This window comes from Pantherophis guttatus, chromosome 1, assembly GCF_059756535.1.
Source record: "Pantherophis guttatus breed Tessera chromosome 1, ASM5975653v1, whole genome shotgun sequence".
Classification (NCBI taxonomy): Eukaryota; Metazoa; Chordata; class Lepidosauria; order Squamata; family Colubridae; genus Pantherophis; species Pantherophis guttatus.
This window is the reverse complement of record NC_142063.1, coordinates 277,662,214-277,685,645: the sequence shown is the minus strand read 5'-3', so window position 1 is coordinate 277,685,645 and position 23,432 is coordinate 277,662,214. Positions and strand designations below refer to the sequence as shown.

The following is a 23,432-nucleotide window of genomic DNA, read 5'->3' as shown; positions in this document are numbered from 1 at the left end:
GACTTGGGAGGCAGAGAATACGTGGGGGCGGGACCAGTCAGAATACCAGTTCTCCGAACTACTCAAAATGTCTGCTATCGGTTCTCCAGAACTGGTCAGAACCTGCTGAAAACCACCTCTGGTGAAGGTATTAGATAAGCCTGCACCATCTATTGGTGCAGGCATTTCCCAGAACTTGTTTAGCATGTCCCCCACAAGGCCATTTGGGCTGCAAGAGAGACCTGACACCTGGCTCCTGCAGAACCACTTGCCCATGTCATGCCTTCCCAGCTGCTTTCTGAAATACGCGTTGGGTATTTACATGGACTCCTTATAAAACCAGGTTTATAGCTGTTCTGAAAATGTGGCAGACATATCTTATTAAGCAATGGGGTTATTATAGCTATCTTGGATGTGAGTAAATGTATGCATGTAGCATTTTAAGATTACCCAGCCAGGGAAAACCCTGTTTGCATTAATGTTATATTGGCGCAATGACTGTTGGATAATTCTAGAAGGCACTACAAATTGCTAATACTGAAATGGCCATAATAAGGCAGAGAAATTGGCCAGAGCTGCAGTGTCTATGCTGGTGGGAGAGAAGACACTTCTCTGATTGCTGGTCTGTTCTTTTTTTTCCTGGGGCTCATTTCCTCTCCAAAGTTGAAATCCATTACTGAATTCTATACTGAATACCTTTAGCTTTAAAAGGGAAAGGAAGAACCAATTACGTTTAAATGGACAGGAAGAATGAATTAATGCATACACATATTCATATCTGTTCCCAATACCCAGTAATTCTCATTTCATCTCGTAACTGCAGCATCCCACATGCATCAGTTTTCTTTTATGCATGAGTTTAGCACTCTTCCAGAACAGCGATAGCTATTTTGGAATGTATTTAGTTGACTTTATCCCGCCTTTATAATCATTTATAAATAACTCAAGACAGCAAGTATACCTAATACTCCTTCTTCCTCCTGTTTTCACCACCACAACAACTTTGTGAGGCGGGTTGGACTGAGAGAAAGTGACTGGTCCAAAATCACCCATTTAATTCATGGTCTTCTGGGCCTAGGCCAGCACATTAACCACTAGACCAAACTGGATTTCAATGGTACTATACCAGGGGTGTAATCCAGCAGATTCTGACATGTTCTGGAGAACTGGTAGCAGAAATTTTAAGTAGTTCAGAGAACTGGCAAACACCACCTCTAGCTGGTGGTTTGGGAATGGAGATTTTGCAATATCCTTCCTCTGCCATGCCCACCAAGCCACGCCACCAAGCCACGCCCACAGAACTGGTAGTAAAAAAAAATTGGATTTCACCACTGTATTATACCATGTCCAAAGGATACAGCATAACATTCAACTGAAACTCAGGCTTTCTTTAAATGTGCATACACAAAACCAGTGTGACAAAGCTGTAAGGGCAGCCTTGTTCTTCGGGTTCATGACAGGAGCACAACCAGTAGCCCAACTATTTGGCAGCTTGAGCAGTGCAATTCCTACTTTTATTTTGACTGAAAGCCTGGAGGAAAGCTCTTTAACACAACCACAATCACAACAGCCCCATGAGCAAATGGATTATTTCAAAGGTGGCATCTGTTCTGACCTAGGCTTCCTTAGAAAATATACAGCACAATTTTAGTCCCGGCAAACCTCTTTTATTCTTACAGATGTGAATTATTGTCATTCCCAGTCCAAAAGGCTTCTCAAACAGTCTTTCAGGGGAGTGTTTACAAACACCCACTTTATCTCCCTTGGAACTCTGCCAGAGAATTAATTGCCAAACGCAGGGCAAGGCCAAACTTAGCACAGAATCAAACAGAACTTTCCCAACAGAACTTACCAACCAGATGAACTAATTGCTTCCTGAAAAAGCTCACGTCCCATTCGCTCCTCTTTTATATCTTATGGGAGGGGCCAATCATCTCCAAGACTTACTCCCAAGTCGATGCTGTTTTCTTAATTGTTCCTGTCTTCTGGCAGCTCTGTGCATGCACACACTGGGAACAGGCTCCCGCTGTTCTTCTGCCTTGCTGATGTCAGCCTCCAAAGGCAGCAAAGAACTACCAGATGGCCTTGGCCCACTCTCTGCCTCCGACTCAGAGCCTCGTCTGAGCCTTCCCCAGACTCCAGGACTGGCCCACGTTCCTCCCCAACCTCCTCACTGTCCGAATCTGCTGCTAGCTCTGCTGGTCGCTGGTGGGCTACAACAGCATCCACTTTGTGGGCCTCCTTTCCCAAACACAAGGGCTCAAAACACTTTACTTGTTGCTAGGGAAACATTGGACAGTACGGGTACACATTTGTGTGCGTATTTTACAGTAAAGGTTTCACACCCACAAATATATACAGGACCTATCAATAAAAATATATGCAATGTTTGTACTGTAGAACTGCTTAATAGTTCCTGTGAATTTGATACAGTTTTATGGCTTTGCCTTGTCCTTTTTTTAATCTTTGCATCTTCTCCCACCCAAAGTAGAGTCTGTCAATATTCTTCTTGAAAATAAAATCACATGGCTAATAGATTATGGATTCTGTAACATGATACTTCTAGGTAAACAGATATACTAGTTCTTTCCTTAAGCATATATATTTGGCCTCTTCAGATTTGCTCTCTTTCACCCTTCAAATAGTCATTGAGCAGCTTCCAAATTTGGAGAGTCATAGTACGAATAAAGGGATGAGTTGCTTTTTAGCAAACAAAAACCAAAACCCTACTCCACCCTCCAGATGTGCAAATTGCTTGAAGCTTTCATGGTTTTGCAAAAAATTACACAAGAGGTAGGAGACACTGAAAAGCAAATTGTGTATAATGGGAGGGAAATGCTACTGCAGAAATCCAACATGTAACAAAGGGGGAAAAAAGGAAAGGTACCATATAATGCTACTGTCACACAGCTTGCTAAAGTTTATCAGTTCCTAAATTTTTGTATAAAAGGTTCCAAATAAATCAGATGTTGCAGGGTTGTATCAATGACATGATTAAACCCTCTGAAGAGTACCAATGCTGCAGTACTTAGAGGGAAGAAGGGGGGGGGGAAATGAAAGAATAAGAGCTGTAATGCTTTTAGGATAGACAAAACCCTTGAGCTGCTTGGGATCATTTCATTCTACGATTACAGATTACCAGAGTTGGAAGGGACCTTGTGGGTCATCTAGTCCAACCCCCCGCCCAAGCAGGAGACCCTACACCAGTAATCCATTTTCGCTGGCAGAGGGTTGCAGGAGGCTGTCCCATCCAAAAATGGAGATTGGGAGCCTGTTTTTGCTGGCAGAGGCACTGCAGGCCAATCCTTCACTGTTTTCAGGATGGCCCCGTGGGTCAAATCTGGCCCACGGGGCCAGGCTTGACACCCTGGTTTGGCATGATCTGTTTTTAATAAACTCATGCTGATTGCTAGTTATTACTTTACTCATTTCTAGATGTTGGCAGATCTGTTTTTTTTTTTTCATTATCTTTTCCAGTATCTTCCCAGGTATTGATGTTAGGCTGATTGGTCTTTTTTTTTCCCCCCTTTTTTGAAGATGGGAACCACATCAGCTCTTTTCCAGTTCGCTGGTAGTTCTCCGGTGCTCCAGGATTTTTGAAAGATGTAATAGAGTGGTTCTGATTATGGAGCTTTCTTTGTAATTAACTGGGTCTACATGATATAATTCAGTGCTGGCTGGAGAATTCTGGGAATTGAAGTCCACACATCTTAAAGTTGCCAAGTTTGAAGAACCTTGCCTTAAATAAATTCTCATGAGTAGAGCTGATTTCAGTAATAACCTTCTTTCATTTTACTTGAATTATTGTTTTTGTATACTCTTCTTAAAACTTGTTATTTTTTGAGTTTAATAAATACCAGTATTTGCTCCATTAAGCATGGAACAATATAGCTGGGATTACCTCCCAAAATGAAGAAGATGTAAGTTGGCAGATTCTGGGTCATCATGAAACAATTGCTGCTGAAAGCTTTTGCCGTAAATAAACTGTTCTACAACAGCCTATCGTTGTTCTAATAAACAAAGCCAAGAACGTGTAATGCAGCTTTTCTAGCGTATGCTTCTTGTATCTTAGATGGAAAGAACTGAATCAAATCAAATTCAAATGAATCATCTCTCTTCCAGTCTTCTCTTCTTTTGCACTATGCCTTAGTGCAGGGGTCCCCAACCTTTCGGACCTCGGGGACCACTAAATTCATAATTTCCAACATCCTTGTGGACCACTAATAATATGATCTGCCTAATGACCGGCTGGGTGGGCGTGGCTAGGTGGTCATGTGACTGGGTGGGCGTGGCCAACTTGATGTCACTCAGATCGAGGGGCGTTTCGCCGGCCTCTACTTGCCCCTCCCCTCCCAGCCACTCCTCGCCTGCCCGCCCGGGCTCCTTAAGGCCCCAACAGGAAGCAGTTGTTGGAATTAAGCAGCCACCACAAGAAAGAGTTGGCAAACAGCTGGCTCAGTTCAAATTGGATCTGACCAAGAAGGAGGCCCAGCAGAAGCACCTCACTGAGGACTACAAGCATAGGCTTTCCAAGCAGAGAAAAGACCTGCAGGAGTTCAAGACCAGGTACTGGCACCTGGAGACTCAGCGGGTTGAGATGGTCAGCCAGTTCCTGGCCATGATGCAGTCCCACTGGAACAAGGCTTCCCTCTAGCCTTCCCTCCAGCCTTCGCCCAAAGCTCTGCACCAGGAGGCCGAAGCAGACCCCAAGTTGGAATTTCTGTCCCCCTCCAACCTACACAAAAAGACCCCAAAGGGGGAGATTCTGCAGCAACACAAACATTAATTGCATGTATCTGTCCCAGGGGCTGTAGTTTGAGGACCCCTGATTTAGTGGAATACAAAAAATGCAAATAATTTTTCTGTGGACCACCAAAATTTTCTCGCAGACCACCAGTGATCCACGGATCACCAGTTGGTGACCGCTGCCTTAGTGTGCTGTGTGAACCAAGCCTTTGTGGGGTATCAACCAAGATTTTGGTTAAAGTATGAATTTAACAATTGTACTTAATTCAGCAAATTATGGCTTAAGAGCATAATGCATGAATCCAGTTGCTGCATATTTCTGGCTATGTAGACATGACACCCTGGATGAAATTACTCTGTCTCACTGTAGTTTAGTGTGTTGAATTATTATTGGCTTACTTATAGTTATCTCAACTAAGCCCATTTCTTGGACTTCTATACAGGTAGTCCTCGAGTTGCAGCCATAATTGATCCCAAAATTTATGTTGCTAAGGGAAACATTGGTTAAGTGAGTTTGCCCCACTTTATGACTTTTCTTGCCACTATTGTTAAGCGAATACTTTCATTTATTAAATTAGTAACATGGTTGTTAAGTGAATCTGGATTCCCCATTGATTCCGCTTCCCAGAAAATCTCAAAAGGTGATCACATGGTCCTGGGATACTGCAACCATCATATGCAGCACTTGCCAAGCACCTGAATTTTGATCATGTGACCATGGGGATGCTGCAAAGGTCGTTAAGTGTGAAAAACGGTCATAACTCACTTTTTTCAGTGCCCTTGTAACTACGAAAAGTCACTAAATGAACTGTTGTAAATCGAGGACTACCTTTAATGCATCAAAGCAAAAATGAATCAAAGTGATTGTGTTTCCTTAGTTCATTGAACCATAAATTAGCCACCATCCACAATATAATTTAGACGAGTATGTTGTAAAATCTCAGCTAATGTATGTCTTTCATACAAGATGGCCTGGAGCAAAATTTGCTACATTAAACTCCTAATTCAAGGAAGTAAAAGAGAAAATGAAGAGAGGGGAATTACTGATCCATTGTAGAGAGGATACTCTGATTATGGAAGGCAATGTCTAGATACAATGACAACAAATCTCAAAAATAAGTACTACATATATAGAAAACATAAAATGGAGAGAGATTAGACAGAAATTCTAAGGGATAGAAAAATTAAGCATGCATATAATTTATCTACTCAAAATACCAAGGCTATTGGTATAATAGTTAATCAATCGTAGTAAGATTGTAAGACTCTATTTCTCTATAAAATCTATGCTTTTGGTTCACTTGCAATAATTCAGATTTTGTTGGTTGAGATGTGAAAGAAATATAAACCTTAAAATGTATGTTTTCTGAATCTTGACTGAAACTGCTGAGTCATAAGGACCTATGTTTCAGAGGTGACATCTGTGTAAAAGTCATGGATTATTCCGATTTAAAGGTAAACAAGATTGCTTATCATTGCAGTGGAATAACGTCACAGATTATCTAAAGAAGATGGGTAACCTTGCTCAGTCATACAAGATAGGCAAGGTAAATGGTTTGTTCTTGCAAATGTGGAAAAACACACATTCTAAGAAAAGCAGCACAAGAATATAGGAAAAAGAGCAATAGTAATGGCTGATCTCTCCTGTGACAGCCATATTGTGGTGGAAAAGTTGGATGGGTTTAATGACAATCTATCTTCTTCTCTTCTCCTTACCCTATGATGGAAACTCTAGAACTAGCTGCAGTGGGGGAAATACAAGGGAGAAAAGGCAGCAAAGCAGCTTGAAAATGCACTTTAGGCTATCATATTCTAGACTAGGGTTCCCCAACCCCTGGCTGTGGCCCAGTATCAGACTGTGGCCTATTTGAAACCAGGCCATGTGAGAGGTGGGCCAGCGTGCCTGAGTCCAAGCAGCTCTACTCATGCAAGTGGTGGGCCGGCACACAAACACATGCAAGCCGGACCACCGCTCATGCGGTCCAATTCCACTCTCCCTCCTCCCCCAAGCCGGGCAGCCAAGCCACAAAGTTTGGAGACCGCTGTTCGAGACAATCAGCCCAAATAATCAGCTTATGGTTCTATTTTTCATATAAACTCATACAATCAGGTTAAGTTACAGTTATATACACAGTTTTACCAAATAAAGAGACAGGTATAATACTATAATCTTTTAATTCTCTGCAACAGGAGTGTCAAATTCAAGGCCCGCAGGCCAGATCCGCTCCACAAGTTACTATATCTGGCCCGCAGGGCCATCGTAGAAACAGTGAAGGACTGGCCCATGGTGCCTCCCTATGTCCACAAAAATTGAGCTCCGGAAGACCACGCGCGGCCCTCCCGAGCTCCGTTTTCACTGGCAGAGGTTTGCGGGAGGCTGTTGCAGCCAGAAACGGAGCTCACGAGGGCCCACATGCAGCCCTCCTGAGCTCCATTTTTGCTGGCAAAGGGTTGCATGAGGCCGTCACAGCCAGAAACACAACTTGGGAGCCCCCGACACAAGTGACGTCCAGATGGCCACACCCACCCTGGCCACACCCACTCCAGCCCCCCCCCGAGGTCAAACACAACCCTGATGTGGCCTTCAATTAAATTGAATTTGACACTCCTGCTCTGCAACGAATAATAACTTTAAAGGGTAGGGCATTTTAGGCTCATCCATCAGTATGCATCTTAATTCAGTGCACATTTGTTCTATGTTTTACATAACATTGTTTTAAAAATGAAAATAAAGTTTTGCTCACACGTGTGGTTATATAAATTAGTGAACAGACTAGTTTGTGCACTGAGTAGCTAGTTGCTCACTTGTCACATGGTGAAGAATATTTAAAATATGTTTATACAGGTATTACGGCTATTTTGTTATATACTGAGCTGAACCTCCTCCCTTTGTATTATATGTTTTATCCATGGTTAATGTGCATGAGGGGGGAAAAGTAATTTAAAGGGGCAGAATTTTTTTTTCAGGGATACAGTCCTACATACACTTAGTGAAAGCTAAAAAAAGTGGACCTTCTCAGTAAATTAGTACAGTATGCAATTATACTGCACAATGATTATATTTTATATTTAGAGTTTTAAATTTTAAATTTAGAGTTTGTCCTGAAAAATCTGCCTTAAGTAGAAAACAAGAAGCACATTATTTGAAGAGTGCTGGTGGCCAGAATGTTTATTAAATGCATACAGATACAAATGTAATCTTTAAGATGGAATTAAGTATTTCAGAAAATTGTAAATTCTTACATTTTGCGCATACTTATAAATGACTACATTTATAGCAGTTATATGCACATTTATTAATAAAATGTTCCACTTAGTTCAAAAGAACTTATTTCCTGGTAATTGTGCTTAGGATTTTAGCTCTAGACTGCAAATAAGTATATTTATTATTACTCAACTATTTAGAGAGGACTTTCAATGTTTAAGTTTAGGTTTGTATTGGGCTATTAAGAAATTGACACTGACATGTTCCAATTGTTAAGCCTATTAGTAATGTAACTCAGAACATCGATCCCTTTTCTTAACTGCAAGTTCATAAAATGTGTGTCTTATCTGCAACAGTTCTGTGTATACAGATGTTTGTATTTTACTTGAAGTCAAAGGTGAAACTTCTCCTTTACTACAGTAGAATTTAACTAATTCACACTGTTTAATCTTCATAAGATCGTCTTGGTCAGATTAGAAAGTAACTAAATCCTATGAATCCTGCGGCTTACAGAATATAAAACTTCACATAAAAACAATAAAACTAATTTAAAAAGAGTCATGTAATAAATTAATATAATAAAATCACCCCCATCCCCTGCCCTGGCGACAACACCTCACACGAGCCATTTAATGGGTTCCATCCCGTTCTGGGTTCACCAGGCCCGCTGGCAGAACCAGGTCTTCAGCGCCTTCCGGAAGAGTGCTAGAGTGAGGGCCATTCTAATTTCTGGGGGGATGATGTTCCAGAGAGAGGGGGCCACCACGGATAATTATACCACTTTAATAGTATAAATGCTGTTCTTTATACAGCTACACTAATTTACAAGGTGATGATGCAAGTCTGCACCTGACAATAGTACTATAGAATTGCTAGTATTTTTTATAAACCATATATTTCATAATTGGCAACACAAAGGCATCTGATACAAATTGTGATAAAAACTGACGAACTGTGTACTGCAGTATCAAAATACAAATCCGAGCCTTTCTTATTTGTATCTTAACAGCTTGGGAAGGCACATAGTTTGCATCATAATATCACAACGAACGATTCGTCATTTGCCCCTCCTGCTTACTGCAGAGCTTACTGCTTACTATTGATGAAAGAGTATTGCAAGACAAGCTCCACTGCGTTTATATCTGCAACACTGTATAATCTATGTCTGCCAAAGGGGCAGTGTTTGCATCAAAGCAAACTCTTCAGTTTTCATCATTTTGACAGAGCTTGTGATCCTGTGGATCAGGGGTCTCCAACCTTGGCAACTCCCAGAGTTGAAGTCCACAAGTCTTAAAGTTGCCATGGTTGGAGACCCCTGCTGTGGATGACTGTTTTACTGAATGACTCTAACTTCTTGAACAATATACTGCATTATAAATTAAGTATGACAGAGTAACAGAGTAACAGAGTGGAGAAGGGACCTTGGAGGACTTCCAGTCCAACCACCTGCTCAAGCAGGAAACCCCATACTATTTCAGACAAATGGTTGTCCAATCTCAAGTATTACTGAATGGATTCTCACTGTTTTCCTATTATTAACTGATCCACGATTTACTCAAACCAATTGTCCGAGTTTGCATAACACCTTGAACCACAGCAGTGTTCTGAAAATATCCTAAGCTATAGTACTGCTTTATAAAGCCTTAGTAAGACCACACGTAGAATACCACATCCAGTTTTGGTCACATTGCAAAAAAGATGTTGAGACTTTGGAACAAGTCCAAAGAAGAACAAATAAGATGATTAAAAGCCTGGAACAGTTGAAGGACAGTTGCAGGATTTGGGTTTGGCTAGCCTAGTCATGGGACGCGGTGGCTCATTGGCTAAGACGCTGAGCTTGTCGATCGAAAGGTTGGCAGTTCAGTGGTTCGAATCCCTAGTGTCACGTAACGGGGTGAGCTCCCGTTACTTGTCTCAGCTTCTGCCAACCTAGCAGTTCAAAAGCACATAAAAAATGCAAGTAGAAAAATAGGGACCATCTTGGGTGGGAAGGTAAGTATTCCATGCGCCTTTGGTGTTTAGTCATGCCGGCCACATGACCACGGAGATGTCTTTGGACAGCACTGGCTCTTCGGCTTTGAAACGGAGATGAGCACCGCCCCCTAGAGTTGGGAACGACTAGCACATATGTGCAAGGGGAACCTTTACCTTTACTTTAGCCTAGAGAAAAGAAGGACTAGGGGGGACATGACAGCACTATTACAGTATTTGAGAGGCTGCCACAAAGCAGAGGAGGTCAACTTATTCTCCAAAGCACCTGAAGGCAGGACAAGAATGGATGGAAACTAATCAGGAGAAACAACCTGGAATCGAGGAGAAATTTCCTAACAGTGAGGACAATTAACCAGTGGAATAGGTTGCCTTCAGAAGTTGTGGGTGCTTCATCACTGGAGGTTTTTAAGGAGAGGCTGGAGAGTCACTTGTGTGAAATGGTATAGGATCTCCTGCTTGAACAGAGGGTTGGACTAGAAGACCTCCAAGGTCCCTTCCAGCTCTATTCTGATTCTGAATCTATAGCGTGCTTGGCTACCGAATCTGAGTATGGGACCTGCATTTGAAATCTTTGAGAAGGGGAAAAAAAAAAGACACCGGGAAATCAGATTAAAGCTGAGAGATCCCAGACCGAAATAACACCGGAATAGTAAAAAAAAAAAAAAAAATCCCAAAACGAGGTCACACGAAATCGAGATCTCGGAAGCCACGAATTCAAGAAGCCGAGAAAGAGAATCCAAGCTCCCCCCCCCCCACAAAAGAACGCAGGCTTTTCCAGCCGCTGCGTAAGAAACGGGCGTTCATTCAATGAGGTCAAGATTTAGAGCTACTTTCCTATTGGCCCTTCGGCTGCACGTGAGGCCTGAGGTGGCGGGGGGGGGGCGGCGTTTCGGACGGGAGGGGGCGGGAACCTTCCTTGCGTGGCCTGGCGGGTGGTTTAGGTTCAGGGAGTTGCTGCTGCTGCCTCTGTCGCTGTTGCAACTGCTGGAGTGGGCGGGCTCTGGGGTTTCCCTGGCGACGGGAAGTGAGGGAAAGGGAGGGCTTTGAGGAGGCCGGATTCTGCTCTGCCATGGGCAGCGGTAGTTGGCCGCCGCCGGCTCCGCTGTCAAAGGGAGGAGGAGGAGGACGAGGCTGGCGGAAGGCCGGGCTGAGCAAGGCGGTTTTTCCGCGGGCGGCGGGAGCAGGTAAGCGGCCGCGAAGGAAGTGAAGGGAATTCGAAGTCGGAGCCGGGGCCTAAAAGGCAAAGCAAAAAGGAGCGAGCGAACGGGGCATCTCTCCTCGGCTGCTTGGTTGGCACGGACAGGCTTGCACCGCCTCGCTTCTTGAGCTGCCTCTCTCCGCCCCTTAAAGAGCGGCTCTCGATGCCGCACTTGCTCCGGGCAGTTGCATCCTGCCGGGCTTTGCCAACCTTCCCGTTGGGCCGCTTTCCTTTGGGTTCGCGGGACACTGTCGGGGCTGCTAGGGGGCGGGGGGCAGGGGGGGGCAAAAGGGAGGGAAGAAGGGTGGGCTTAAAACTTGCAGGCACTTTCTTTCCCCTTCCACCCCCCCCCCAGTCTTTTCTGCTCCCATGGGCATTTCTTCATGAATGAGGATCATCATTCCACCGACCACCCTTTTGCTCTACCTTTTATCCGCCGGTAGAGGAAAGGAGGGGCACGTTCAGATTTGGCAACCTTTTGGGACAGTTAGTAACTTTTGCGTTTGTTTGTTTGTTTTTAAACCAACAATCAAATGGAGTTTGCTGTCCCTGAAGAGGGTCCTGCCTCCATCCTGTCAAGTGCAGATTGCTGTTTCATGGGGGTGAGAATAGGTTCTTGCCTCTCCTTTCTGCCTCTTGGGCTCCCTGCTGCTGCCTCTGCATCATCATCATCATCATCATCACCACCATCTCTGATACATTAGCAGCTTTGACGAGAATGCAGGACTTGTTCTTGTCAGGAGGCCGATACTCGGTTTAACACCCCCCCCCCCGCTTAACTCCCCCCCCCCATGTCTGTCTGTGATCATCAGACTGGCTGCAAGAAAATGGTAGGGAAGCAGGGATGGTTAATTAGCTGTAGCAGCCCTGGAGTTGGATGTAGAAGGAAAACAATGCACTGTTAATCCTGGGCACCAGTTCTCATTAACTCAGCAGCAGCACAGTGCTGTTGCCAGGTGAAGGTGAGAACTTCGTTATAGCAGAGGATAAACCACAAGCCTTGCTGGAAATCTTGAATATGAAATACACTTAGGGCTTTTCCTTTCCTGTACGGCCTTGGATAATTTCCGCAGATTGTCTCTAATTGCCTTGGTTAAATTTATGATTCCCCAGTGTTTTGTTTTGTGCTGTAGAAAACCCAAGAGTCGGGCAGGTCACATAATAGACTTGGGCCAATTTGTGTAAACACATAACTTGGTTATGGACAATTGGGGGGGGGATTTGCACGACCCATTGACCTATAAACTGTCAAAATAGATTGGGTTAATACAAAATGTAAGACGTAAATTATGTGTTTCAAATATTGAAAGCTGCCCAGACTCTCTTCAGAGTTGGACAATTTTAAAAATCAACTTAAATAACCAAACTAATGTTAGCACTAATCAGGCTTAATGTTTTGTTCAGATGCATCTATTATCTGATCTGGTTAAACATGTTCTATGACTGCTGCTTTAAGAGTAACAGCAAATTTGGAATAAAGGGAAGGAAACACAAGAGTTAAAGAATGCTTTACTCACATCAGAATCTCCAAAAAAGAAGAAAAATCTTCATTATTTGAGGGCCCTGCAGCAATTCCAACCAAATGCGGATGTGTATATTTTATTGTTACATTTCACACATGACATTTCAGTGCCATGATGAAAATGAGCCAATTCATAAATATAAAACAGAGTTTAAAAATAAAACCCCTAATGTGTGCTATCAGAAGCCTTATGGATTCTATGTGAATACTAATTACAAAGTTATCCTTTAGTAAGTTAGTGTTGAACTCTGGAGGAAGTTAACTGAATAAGATACAAACATGATTGCAAACTAACTTCAAGAATTTACATTACATTCACATCTAGAAAATTTATGAAAGATCTGGAACGTAGATTCAAATTTGGAATAAAAGCTAATGGCTAGAAGTGCAAATCAGTATGTTAACACATTAAATACATTATGAATTTACAAAAGAATAATTATACTCCTAAAGTAAATTTCTTATTCCTAATAGTAATTATGTAACAAATATATGCTTTATTATTCCTTCTCTCTCTCTTCCTTGATGTAAAAGTTGTTAGATCATTCAACAAATGCTGGAAGTCCAGTCAAACGCCTTTCTAGCTGGATAATGGATGGTAACATATAATTCTGGATATTGAAAGAATGACACACACACATATACCAGCCAAATAAATGTGCAACTGAAACGTGTAGATTGTTTATTGTAAGCAAGAACTTTTGTTCACATGGCCTTCTGAAAACCTGGCTCTGATGGGGGTGTGTCTCCTACTTTGGAGGAAGCTAGTAGATTAGGAGAAGATCCCATCTCCAGCCTGTTTGCATACTGGTCCTTTTTTATCCACCTTTTTAATTTTTAAGGTTTAACGTTTTAAACATTTAAATTGTTTTATATTGTTTCATGATGTGTAAACCACCCAGAGTTGCTTAACATTGAGATGGGCAGCATGTAAATTTAATACATACAAATATGAAGAGTAAATAATCATTTGCTTCATTCCCTGTGACAAATCAACAATATGTCAACAAGGCAAGAAAAGAATTATAAAGTTCAGTCTTCCGAAAGGATAATTGGCTCATGATATCAGTGTGTGAAAGGGTATAATCATCTATTTAGGCTATCGTTCTATAGATTTACTTGCAAAACTATTTTAGAACACAATTTAATATTGAAATGAAGGAATGAAATAATTCAAACTCACATAATTCTAGAAAAACAGATATAATCCCAGCTCATTTGCCAGCTCAAATTACATTATGTACTCCTGTGATCATAGTGATAGTATTAATATATTGTTATTTTTATGTATGTGGAAGTAAAACCTCTAATCTGAAGTTTCACGGCATTGGGACACTCTTCTCTGTCTTCTAGAACTAGCTGATGCCTGCATATTATGGATTTAATTCAGTTTTTTAATGTAGCAAAATGCCTAAGGCTAAATATCTGTGCTTGTAATGTAGTTGTGAATGAAGAAATTAGCACTTAGAATAGCTTTCTATTGAGTTGGATCATTGGCCTATCTGATTCAATATAACTATAACTGGCAGCTATACTTTATTTATTATTTATGTTAGAATAAAACAAATAGAATGTCAAGCAAAGACCATTCTCATTCTCTGTTACCAAGAGCTTTTATAGAAAGATGTATGGGATTGAAATGAGATATTATGCAAAGAAAGCACTCATATTGTCATAACAGATTGCCACTGGCTGTTTTGTCTAAACTTTGATCACCTGCAGTTACAGAAGATATGGTTACAATTGGTCCTCTTTTAAAGTAAAGCTACACAGGCTGTAATCAAGTGATACTATATATATGTCAAATAAAGCTTTTTTGATATAGAAATATATTTGCCTTCATCAGGCTTTGTTTTGTACTAAACAAAACAAAAAAAGTCAGTTAACGCCCTAATGTTTTATGCTGGAAAAGCTTAGCTGGATAGATATTAGCTGCTAAAACATGACTACAGGTGAAACTCGAAAAATTAGAAATTCGTGCAAAAGTTCATTTATTTCATTAATGCAACTTAAAAGGTGAAACTAATATATGAGATAGACTCATTACATGCAAAGCGAGATAGTTCTAGCCTTGATTTGTCATACTTTTGATGATTATGGCTTATAGCTCATGAAAACCCCAAATTCACAATCTCAGAAAATTAGAATATTGTGAAAAGGTTCAATATTCTAGGCTCAAAGTGTCCCACTCTAATCAGCTAATTAAGCCATAACACCTGCAAAGGGTTCCTGAGCCTTTAAATGGTCTCTCAGTCTGGTTCAGTAGGAATCACAATCATGGGAAAGACTGCTGACCTGACAGTTGTGCAGAAAACCATCATTGACACCCTCCATAAGGAGGGAAAGCCTCAACAGGTAATTGCAAAAGAAGTTGGATGTTCCCAAAGTGCTGTATCAAAGCACATTAATAGAAAGTTATGTGGAAGGGAAAAGTGTGGAAGAAAAAGGTGCACAAGCAGCAGGGATGACCGCAGCCTGGAGAGGATTGTCAGGAAAAGTCCATTCAAAAGTGTTGGGGACTGTCACAAGGAGTGGACTGAGGTTGGAGTCAGTGCATCAAGAGCCACCACACACAGACGGATCCTGGACATGGCTTCAAATGTCGTATTCCTCTTGTCAAGCCGCTCCTGAACAACAAACAACGTCAGAAACGTCTTACCTGGGCTAAAGAAAAAAATAACTGGTCTTGCTCAGTGGTCCAAAATCCTCTTTTCTGATGAGAGCAATTTTTGCATCTCATTTGGAAACCAAGGACCCAGAGTCTGGAGGAAGAATGGAGAGGCACACACTGCAAGATGCTTGAAATCCAGTGTGAAGTTTCCACAGTCTCTGTTGATTTGGGGAGCCATGTCATCTGCTGGTGTTGGTCCACTGTGCTTCATTAAGTCCTGGGTCAACGCAGCTGTCTACCAGGAGAATTTGGAGCACTTCATGCTTCCTTCCGCAGACGAGCTTTATGGAGATGCTGACTTCATTTTCCAGCCGGACTTGGCACCTGCCCATACTGCCAAAAGTACCAAAACCTGGTACAATGACCATGGGATTACTGTGCTTGATTGGCCAGCAAACACGCCTGACCTGAACCCCATAGAGAATCTATGGGGCATTGCCAAGAGAAAGATGAGAGACATGAGACTGAACAATGCAGAAGAGCTGAAGGCCACTATTGAAGCATCCTAGTCTTCCATAACACCTCAGCAGTGCCACGGGTTGATAGCATCCATGCCACGCCGCATTGAGGCAGTAATTGATGCAGAAGGGGCCCAAACCAAGTACTGAGTATTCTAGATGTTTAAGATTAGCCACCCTAAGATAAAAATATTGTTATCTTAGGGTGGCTAATCTTAAATATCTGGAATGTCTATTTCTGAAACATGATGGTGGAATTTGTAGTTTGTTTATATTTTAGCCTGATGAGCCAGTTTTTATGGTGTTAAGTTTCATTTCTTGTTGGTATTGTGGTCAGTTAACCCACAGTTTTAGGATGTGCCTACTTCCTTTTCAGAAAAGTCTTTTCCTGATCTCTCAATACAGTATTGAAAGATTCTTTGCAAATCTTTTGCTTTCAACTAGTTTCTTTTATGTTGTTTGTGTTATTAAGGATTTTTATTCATTTGCTTGTTGATTAGCTATATGTCTTTCCTTTCCTTTGGAAGCACAAGATGGCATACATAGTACACCCTTTAAGAGATGGCTGATCCAAAGTCACCTCATGAGCTTCCATGGCTGAGGCTGGATTTGAACCTGTGTTCAACATTTTAATTGTCACACAGTGCCTCTTCACTCAGATTTGCATACCAGAAGATACACCATTCTAATTTTGTGTGAGATACGATAATTACAATGGTTGCTATTCTGCTTGAGCTGAATGCACAACACTAACTAGATATTACTGGAAAAATTTGATAGTAATATCCTTCAGGAAAGTTTGTTAGATAAGTCTTTGCTAACATTAGATTATTATTAGATTGGTCCTTTTAATTAAAGAACAGCTGCCCTAGAACTTTTCTGACCTTCGCTTCTGTATACCGCTTCTGTACACCCAATTGCTTTGGGTGGAGCTGTTTGTTGTGAGGCTGAGTCAGAAGCTCTGCAATATGTCTATCTGCTGACTTAAAATCGTTTCCCCTCCTTCCATTTATGTGTCATATTGTTTTTTGTATGATAATGCGAGATGAATGCAAGATAATTTTGGCTTCTCTGGTTTGGTGTAGAGAATTGTAGTTTGTCATTATTGCTCCTATTGGGACTGCCTTGTTTTGGATTCAGGAATGCTGTTCTAGTACTACAGTGTACAAAATCAATTTACTCTGAATTCACTCTCTGGAAGAACATTTCCACTTTTTGCAGAAATAAAATTTGCTTTTAATGCCATGTATCACATGTGTAGTGGAATGTAGCTCATCTAATCCTTTCTCACGAAGAGTTCTAAAAGTGGAAGTAAATTGTTATTTTCACTGAAAGTCTAAAGTGAAAAGCAGTGAAATATGGTACATGTTGTGTAACTTAATAATGGGTATCTTGCAATGCTGATTTTGACTTGGTTTAGAGTTGACATAGAAAAACAAAGACAAAAGCTTGTCTTTGAGAAAGCTTCAAGCTTATCTTTAGAACAGAGACTGTTATGAGAAATTATTGACTAATAATACAGTAGTAGTGGTAGTTTCATGGGCTAATACAGTTTTTTTTGTTTAAGGATATTTGAAATGTACTCTTAAATATCTATTTGAAAAGCCAATGTATCAGTATTGTATTATTACTTTCAAAACAAGATTAATGATACATTAGCTTTTCAAATAGATATGTATCCATTGTATTTTAAAATTTTAAGAAGTCAAGTGATAAGCCAGTTGAAGAATCACTTTATACTTAACAAATGAAACAACCACAAAATATTTGTAGCTTTCTCTAAAGCAGTACAATGGTGTATTCATGGAAGGACCAAATGTTTTAAATGGTCTGAGCAAATGGTGTTAATTACCATGAGCTAGACATATTTACCAAGCAATTTACTGGAACTGGGCTTGTGCTTTGCTTTCTATTATTCATTCCTATTGATTATATGTCACCAAGTCACTGTCGACAGTGGCCACATGGGTAGATTTTCTCCAATGCAACCTATCCCTAATCTGGTATTTCAGATCTTCCAGTGATGCATCCATGGCCACTGTAGCTTGGATCATCCACCTTGCTGCTGATCATCCTCTTCTTCTCTTTCCTTCCATCTTTCCCAGGATTACAGTCTTCTACAGAGAGTCTTTGTGTATTGTGAGCAAAGTTGGAAAACTTGAGCCTGGTCATTTGCATATGCGAATTCTGGGTTGATCTATTGAATAATCCATTTCTTTTCTTAGCTGCCCATGGTATTCTCAAGAGTCTTCTCCAACACCAAAGTTCAAAAGCATCAATATAATTTCTATCTTGCTTCCTAAACGGTCAACTTTCATTTCTATAGACCAGTGATGGCTGACCTTTTTGCCATCGCATGCCAGGAGAGGGGGGCGGGGGAGGGTCACGCATGCACGTGCCCACGCGCATGCGTGCGCAACCCCCTCCCCCCTTGCTCCTGGCCCATGATGGCCTGATAGGCCCGTTTTTCTTTCTTACCTGGTTCCAGATCCTCTCTGTGTATCTGGGAAGGGCGAAAACAGCCTTTCCCACTCCCTTGGAGGCCCTACGGAGGCTGAAAGGGCCCATTTCCCACCTCTCGGTGGGACAGGAAGTGACATTTTTTGCTGTCCCCAGCCTTCAGAACCTCTCTAGGAGTCTCTAGGAGCCTCTCTAGGAGTCTCTAGGAGCCTCTCTAGGAGTCTCTGGAGGCTGGGGACAGGAAAAAACATCACTTCCTGTCCCACCGGGAGTCGGGAAATGGGCCCTTTCAGCCTCTGTAGGGCCTCCAAGGGAGTGGGAAAGGCTGCTTTCGCCCTTCCCAGATACACAGAGAGGATCTGGAGCCAGGTAAGAAAGAAAAACGGGCCTTCTCCACCCCGCCCCCAGGCCCTCCAGAGGCAGGAAACAGCCTGTTTCCCTACTTCTGGTGGGCCCAGAAGGCCCGAAAATCAGCTGGCCGGTGCGCGCATGCGCCCCAGAGCTGAGCTGACGTGCCCACTAATATGGCTCCGCGTGCCACCTGTGGCACGCGTGCCATAGGTTCGCCATCACGGCTATAGACTCTCATTGGGAAAACCATTGCCTGCATGAGTCTGATCTTTGTAGGTAGACATATTATAGCATCTGAATATATCATGTCCATGGCCTTGATTACTATTCTGTGAAATAATAGTCTGCAATTATTTCTTGATTGCTTGTTCCTTACCTGTTGATCCTAAAAGACAGAAGTTACCTACCACTTCAATATCTAATTGTCAGTTCTAAGTCTAGTTGTTGTACCTATTGTCATTAACTAGATTTCTTTATATTTAATTTTAGTCCCATTTTTACATTGTGCTGCTTGATTTTTATATCCCGAAACTCATTTATTCTGATTTCTGGGTGACTGTACTTATGGATATTAATTTTTTAGAGTATGGTTCCCTATGTTGTACATGAACACATGCATGGTAACATACATAATACTCTAACAGCAAGCTAAAGCCATCATCAAAAAGCAAAAGTATAAAAGCACAAAAACAAATATCTTAACAAATTTGATAAGTGTTCTTTTAAGTCATTTGTAAAGATGTTGAATAATCCTGGGTCAAGGACAGAGAAAATTCTGGGAAAGCCCCACAGTTACTTCTTTTCAGGATGATGCAAAACATCATCTGAGTGCGCTTATTCATTTAGTTTGAAATATACTGTGTTGCTGTATCTTCTACTTCACATTTATCCATCTGTCCACAAGGATATCATGAAAGAATCTATAACACAATTCAGTGAAATCAAGATATATGTCATTCCCAGCATTCCCTTGGTCTACTAGATTTATTACTTTGCCATAAAAAGATCCGCCATCCACCTTGCCCAAATTTAACCCCTTAATTATTGGGTTTATATATATGTATTGGCATGTCATATTTGTTGAAGTCAAAATAATTCTGTCCACAACATTTCTACAATCTCGGTACATTGTTATCCAATTTTTAAAATATAATTAATTTTACAATGAAATACTACTACATTATTTTCAAAATGCTTATGGATTAGCAATTTTACAATCTGCTTTTTGTTATCAGACTGACAACCCAAATTCACTATTCTTCATTTTGAAACTTTCTTCACACATTCTTCAAGATTTTTCAGAAAAAATAGTTCAGAATCTTATCACAAGTTTCTTTATTAGTTGGGATGTACTCAGTCCTGCCCAGGAGAAGTGAATTTATTCAAAGACAGTAAATGTTCGCTATATTTCTATCAAAGTTGGGCTAGAATCCTTTTAACCTGTACTTCTAGTAGTTCAGTGGGAAACATATCTTCTCAGCAAATTCAAATTTAAAATAGTTCTTCGTTTTCTTATCTGAGTTCTGGTAGAGATAAGCAGATGTTATCATGAAAATGTATTAAACACTTTCTAAACAAATAACCATTTCTCAATATTTGCATATCAGGCTGGTGGATTATATATAACATTTGAAGAGACTATGGATACATTTTCCATCCCTGGCCAACATTACAACCTTGGATTTATAATGATTTAAAAAATGATATGTGCAAATTAAATTTAGTAGATATTTGAAGCTATTAAGAAAATAGATGATAGAATTATTTTTGCACATACTTCTGTGATATGTATAATTAAATGTGTCAGTAATTTAAATATTTTTTAAAATGGTCCCTAAATATTAGTTTTGTTGAATAAGTATTTAATTAGGTAAATGGAATAGAAGGCAGGAGACTTCTTTTTAATTAATAGAAATATGAGTATATTGCTGTCTGCTATAATATAACCCCAAATATATGCTTTTGGAGTATACATATTCCAAAAGCATATATTTGAAGTTGTATTATATATAATATTATATAATAATATTATAATTATAATTTATATATTAGAAAAAGAAGCAGAACTTAGATAAGGTTAAGGAATTCTTAAATGAGGTGACAGGTGAGTTAAATGACAGGTGAGTTACGAAACTCACCTGTCTCCAGATTTCCAACTTCTCCAAAATATGAATAGATCTGAAGAAAAAAAATAGGCTAAAGAAACGCAGAACTATCGTAGGAAAGGTCTTCCCTTTTTGCCTTCTTTAAAATGATTACTATATGCATTTTCTAAGGACTTCTATTACAAATTCAAAATCTGCTGTCAAGTTCATTAAGGCATCTTTTTAATTCATTAAATATTTTTGATTGAACATTGTAGTTCTGATATAAGCACAGGTTTCTTAAAAAAAAAAATTCAGTTATTTGCAAATCAGTGCTATCTCATGGAATCTTGTGCATCTGAATTTCCAGAGAGACAGATACAAAAACCAAGAGTAAGAATTCTTAAATGCAAGGTTAAAGGGATACAGATAAGCTGTAGAACATGGGGTATGAATCAAAGAAATATTGCTTTTCTAGCTAGAGGCTGGTGATTTTTCAAACAAATGTAAAACCAACTTAGTCCAGAAATGCTTTGTTATGTGAAGGCATTCTAATTATAGAAGTATGAATTGGTTCAAGAGGTACTGATTCCAGTTTGGGTTATTTTTTTTTCTTCCTCTCTCTTCCTCTCTTTTACACTCTGTGTGTGCACACATTCTGATATAGAATTATTATTGTTCCAAGTTCACTATGAGGCAAAAAAGACAAGCTTTGCTAAGTTGTTGTTATTAAACCCATGGTTGCCATGCCACCATCAAAGCTGGTTAAGCCTTGCTTGTTCATTGCCCCTTTGCTCTAAGTTCCCAAAAACAATGACCACAATCAATTGCAAGTGCAGATCCAGAATTCTGGAGGACAGCTCTCATTAGCATGTGATGCCTTGGGGCACTAGTCAGGTCCACTGTTGTACAAGCAGTGCAGCCAAGAAGGTTTATTATTAGTCACACACCTCGAATTGACTGTCCATAGAAATGCATGCATCAATTAGAGAAAAGCATTTCTGGCAAACAGTTCAATTGTTGTGGATTCTTCCAATGTTATTATTGCTCTTATAAAGAAGGTTGCAATCATATCAGTGGACAAAGTGCTTGGCTTTCCAGATTGATACCCAATTAAAATAATTCATGCAATTTGTTTTGTACAATTACTTCTGTGCTTCTTATGCCATCTCAATGTTTGAATTGAAGGAAGGAAAAAATAGCTCCTATGCCATTTTAGTTAGATATAAATGGATTATTTTTAGTCCTCAGATGTGAGATAAGAATATAAACAAAACACAGTAATTAGTTAATGTACACTTTCCATTCATACTACTTCATAATGTGTGTTCTTGGCTTATTAATTAAATTTTGTTCAGAAAAATCCTTGTACAATAAACATTTGTTACATAACAGAATAACAGAGTTGGAAGGGACCTTGGAGTCTTCTAGTCCAACCCCCTTCTCAGGCAGGAAACCCTATACCCATGATGGCGAACCTCCCTGTAGAGCCTGTACAGCCCTCCCTGTAGGCACATGCGCCATCGCCAGCTGCTCTTCTGCTTTTCTCAGCTGCTCTTCACGGGTGCTGGAGCGCCAGAAAACGGCCAAAAAAATGCCCAAAAAATAGGCCGTTTTCCAAGCCATTTTCAGGCCCTTTCCAGGCCAAAAACGGCCCAAAAAACAGCCTGAAAACAGCCCAAAAAACGGCCAAAAATGCCCAAAAAACAGGCATGCACATTGGCCAGCTGGTATTTGGGTTTCCAGCGCGTGCACGCACACATGTTCCAGTTTGGGCACTCAGTGCCAACAAGGTTTACCATCACCGCCCTATGCAATTTCAGATAAATGGTTGTCCAATCTCTTCTTAAAAACTTCCACTGTTGGAGCATTCACAGCTTCTGGAGGCAAGTTGTTCCACTAATTAATTGCTCTAACTATCGGGAAATTTCTCCCTAGTTCTAGGTTGCTTTGCTCCTTGATTAGTTTCCATCCATTGCTTTTTGTCCCACCTTCGGTGCTTTGGAGAATAGCTTGACTCCCTCTTCTTTGTGGCAGCCCCTGAGATATTGGAACACTACTATCATGTCACCCCTAGTCCTTCTTTTCATTAAACTAGACATGCCCAATTCCAGCAACCGATCTTTATATGTTTTAGCCTCCAGTCCCCTAATCATCTTTGTTGCACTCTTTCTAGAGTCTCGATCTTTTTTACATCATGGCAACCAAAACTGGATGCAGTTTTCCAAGTGTGGCCTTACCAAGGCATTATAAAGTGGTATTAGCACTTCACGTGAGCTTGATTCTATCCCTTTGTTGATGCAGCCTAGAACTGTATTATTTTTTTTTTTGGCAGCTGCTGCATACTGCTGGCTCATATTTAAGTGATTTTTATTACATCTTTTTATTACACTATTTAGTTTATATAGCACTTTAAAGGTTTTGGTCACATTGAATATTTTGCAAAGGTGAATTTGGAAGAGATAATTTGGGAGAGATGCTGTAGCAGGAAGCTACTTTCTACCAGTCTGTTCAAACTGTTTCATTCTAAATCAGTTTTCTTTGAAAGAATATTTAAATTTTCAAGAAATTAGAGCACATTTTTAAACATAACCTTTATTAATTTCCTTTTCTATTTCTTAATAAATTAAGTAAAAGTCTTAAGGTCAAAAACACATGAGTCCAGGAAATAATTATATAAATAAGAAGATTTTCATGGGAACTAAACTGTTTAGTTTGTATTTGCTTTAACTATTATAATTAAAATTTTCAATAGAAATTGCTTTA

General features: G+C 40.4%; 1 protein-coding gene across 1 annotated transcript in view; it reads left to right on the top strand.

The window, feature by feature from the left end:
• Positions 1-10,796: 10,796 nt before the first annotated feature.
• Positions 10,797-23,432, top strand: part of LYST (lysosomal trafficking regulator) — a 97,321-nt gene continuing 84,685 nt past the window's right edge. The window contains exon 1 of the mRNA XM_034428301.3: positions 10,797-11,106. The gene's annotated coding sequence lies outside the window, so the exon portion shown is untranslated. The remainder of the gene's footprint in view (positions 11,107-23,432) is intronic.